Source organism: Neopelma chrysocephalum, unplaced genomic scaffold, assembly GCF_003984885.1.
Source record: "Neopelma chrysocephalum unplaced genomic scaffold, ASM398488v2 Primary Assembly neopelma1_166, whole genome shotgun sequence".
Lineage (NCBI taxonomy): Eukaryota > Metazoa > Chordata > Aves > Passeriformes > Pipridae > Neopelma > Neopelma chrysocephalum.
In genome coordinates, this window is record NW_020897828.1 from 1,733,076 (window position 1) to 1,736,870 (window position 3,795).

A 3,795-nucleotide genomic window follows, 5' to 3' on the forward strand; every position below is an offset into this window, starting at 1 on the left:
GAGAAGAGAAGAGAAGAGAAGAGAAGAGAAGAGAAGAGAAGAGAAGAAGAGAAGAGGAGAAGAGAAGAAGAGAAGAGAGACGGTTGGGTAGATTTTCAACAAGTTTTGTTGTAAATGTTGTAGCTGAAAAATTAGGTATTCCATAAAAAATCAGCTCCTTGGGTTTGCTCATCCAAGGCCTTGGGGAAAGACAGGTGAAATTCCAGAGATCTTTGCATCAGGAAAATGCAACAGAGTTTTCTCTGCCTTCAAAATTTGCTTTCCTGGGCCGACTGGAGGTTCCCTCCAGGCCTCTACTCCAACACCTCATCTCTGCTGATGTTCTCTGTGGTTATTTTTACTGTTTTCTTCTGAACCTGCCTGATGTCTTCCTCCTCCTCAACAACATCTCATGGCCAGGACACCCTGACCTTAAAATGCACTAAAAAAAAGGTCTTTTAAAGCTGATCTAACTGGTTAAACCTCTATTTTAAGCTATTAAACCTAGTCCAGCTTTCCCAATGAGCAGCTTTTTAGGCAAACTTACCCAGGGATACCTCAGTATCCCTTATACTTCCCTTAATATATAAAGATTTAGCAAAACCAACTCGCTGGTTCTTGTTTTGGAAAAAAAAAAATATATTCTTGCAATGAGTTACACAGAATTATTGACCCTGCAGTACAAATGCTGAAGATGGGAAGCTTTTAAAATGCATATTATTAAACCAGTAGAGTGTTTATAGCCATAGAGGCATCGGTGGTTTAGCAATTAAATGCATGTTTATGGACTTTTCTTAATAGATATTATTAATCCAAAAATTCCAGGTTTAAGATGATCTAAACCCCCCCCCCCCCACTTTTCAGATCCAGAACACCAAATTGTCCCTGAGCTGTTTTAATCTTTAATTTAATACATCCCACACACAACAGCTTCTTTGAGGGTCTGTTCCAAGGATCTCAAGTGAATGGAAAGTCTTTCCAGTGACTTCCATCAGCTCTGAAAAGACACTTAATCTCCTGATGGCGTTTTCAGCCAGGTAAATTCAGCTTAAAATGGGAAAAGTAGAGAGATATAAATCCCTTTAGGCTTTCATGGGATTTGTTGGACTTCTTGGACCACCTGCTCTTCTGATAAGACACAAGAAGGACAATTCCAGCTGTTATGGATGGTGGGACCTGACTCCTGATGAGCTTCTGGTGGGGATTTAGTGGCTCTTTGAGCCTCAGTTCAGCTGCCCCTGGTGCTGGAGGAGGATGTTCCGTGTCCTGAAGGAAGGAAGGAGGAGAGAAAAGCCTGGGAATGGTCGTGATCTCGGGCTCCAAACCGAGGAATTTTGAATATCTCTGGCAAAGCAGAAGTTTGGATGAATTTTCCGAGTTCTTGTAGGGATTGTGGCTCCCTCTGGGTCTTCACTGGGGGAAGGGGATGGTGGGAGAGCAGGGGAGAAGGAGCTGCTCAGGTCTGACAGAGCCCCAACGTTGGGACAACCTGCAAAACCATCCCGGGAGAAATGCGGGCAGTGCAGGCACCCAGTGGGTTCTGGTCTAGTGTCCTCCACGTCTGTGGTCCTCAAATAAGGCAGGAGATGCTTCCAGAGGACACAAGAAGGGAGCTAAAGGTTCATGGAGCTTCCTGCCAGGTTTTCACCCCGTTGCCATCGAGGGATTTTCTGGTGACAGGGTCAGAGTGGCTTTGGAGTGACAGATCAAGGTCTGGCTCTGACCCCCCAAAAGCTGGTCTTAACCATGTTGGATTGGAAAAGCTCCACATCTCCACGTGTTGTTGTGCAAAAGTTCTGCACAGAACCTGGAAAATCAGCCCCCTGACCCCCGGGATCATTTCACTGAGGATCAAACGTAGGGATGAAAATCATTGTAGAATCATGGAATGCTTTGGGTTGGAAGGGACCTTAAAGATCGTCTAATTACAACCCTCCCACCAACCTAATTCACTAGATTAGGTTGCTCTGGGCCACATCCAACCTGGCCTTGGACACTTCCAGGGATCCAGGGGCAGCCACAGCTTCTCTGGGAATTTTATCCCAGCCCCTCCCCACCCTCCCAGCCAAGAATTCCTTCTTAATATCCCATCTAACCCTGTTCTCTTTCAGTTTAAAGCCGCTTGTCCTGTCGCTCTCTGCCTGTATAAAAATTCCCTCTCCCTCCTTTTTTTTTTTATTCCCTTCAGTGCAGATAATATTTTAAACGCCCCAAATGCCGACGTTTCTGTTGCTTACGGGGGGAAACAATCCCGGTGGCTGCTCAGCGGTGCCTCTGAATTTCCCCTCAGTTCCAGGAGAGGGAGGCATGTGAGAGGGGATGTCCCCCGTCCCTCGGGAAAGCCGTGGGGCTGGAGAACAGGCTGCTGGAATCGTGCCCGGAGCTCCGGGAGCAGCTCCCTGTCAGGGCTGGGGGTCCGGGCGTCGCTTCAAGCTCGTTGCTCCATCCCTGGGTGGTTCTGCCCGGAGAGCCCAGACAGAGGAATTCCTCCTCTTCACACACACAGCGGGTGTTAATCAACATTTTGGGAAGTGCAATCACAGGTTTCACAGGCTGTGGAAACCTCAGGCTTTCCCACACTCGGGCAGGATGGTCATCACCCTTCCTCAGCTGCCAGGGACGCTTCTCCTCTCTCCCAGTGCCTGCATGAGACAGGGAATGTTTTCTGGAGAGACACACATGTCCATTTTGCAGCAGTCAGCACACGAGGGTTTTCCTCAGAGAATTAGGAAGGCAGTTTTTCCGGGAGCCAAACTTTATTAGTTGTTATTTTTTGTAAATCCCTGCCTTTCCCTCACCGACTTTCCAGCTGAGCGTGTTCCACTCCTGGCACTGCTGCCGTGCTCATTACTCAGCTTTCGTGCTGCCAGACTGAAATGTCAATGCAAGTATCCATCAACCTCCCAGGAGGTGAAATCCAGACCCCATTCCCTGCTCCTTAGGTAAGAGATTTCAGGATCCAGCTCGGGCAGTTACGAGAAAGGTTATAGGATCTGTTCCTGAGGCAACCAGGGGCTGGTCCTGCCAACACACAACGTCCTTCCCAGCCCTGACTTCCCAAGAACACCCTGAACGAGGTGGAAAAATCAGGTTTTCCCATTATGTGCCCTTTCCCAAGTCTTTCTGCTAAATTATATTCCCCTTTGCCTTTTCTCTGTGTTCACAGAGTCACAGAATATTCCCACACTGTGCTCTGGCTGCTCTGCCCCGTGGAAAGCTTTGTTGGCAGGAGCCATAATTCACCTCCCACCTCTCAGAGGTCACTTGTGGGACATTTCTGTCCTGACTTTAGGGGCTTTCTGTCCCTCTCCAGTTGGTATAATCGGATTGAACCAATCCCTATTTTCCCAAGGCTGTGGATTCAATCACACAGTGATGAAGATGTTCATACAAACCCAGGTTGTTCTTGCAGAGAAAGCAGAGTGGGTTTTACCACAACAAGCATTTTAATTTCAGTATCAGTGCATCCCCAGCAGGCCTTACACTGGTTTTATTAGGGCTAATTTTGTCCAGGAATAGAGGCCAGAAGGAGAACATTGAAATATGTGAGGGAAGGTGCATAAAGAGGGTGACTGTCCATGTCTTAGACACCTTCTGATGTGGCACCTTCACCTCTGGGGTCATATTACCAACAGAAAAGTTTGTGTGAACACCAAAACTGTGTTTAGACAAAGTTGACAGAGAAATACAACTTGTTTTCTGTCACTCCTGGGCTGATCCCCAGCGTGGGCAGCAGGGCAGGGGGGGATTGTGCCCCTCTGCCCCCTCAGGTGAGACCCCCCTGCAGAGCTGCTCCAGCCCTGGGGAACAGCCCAG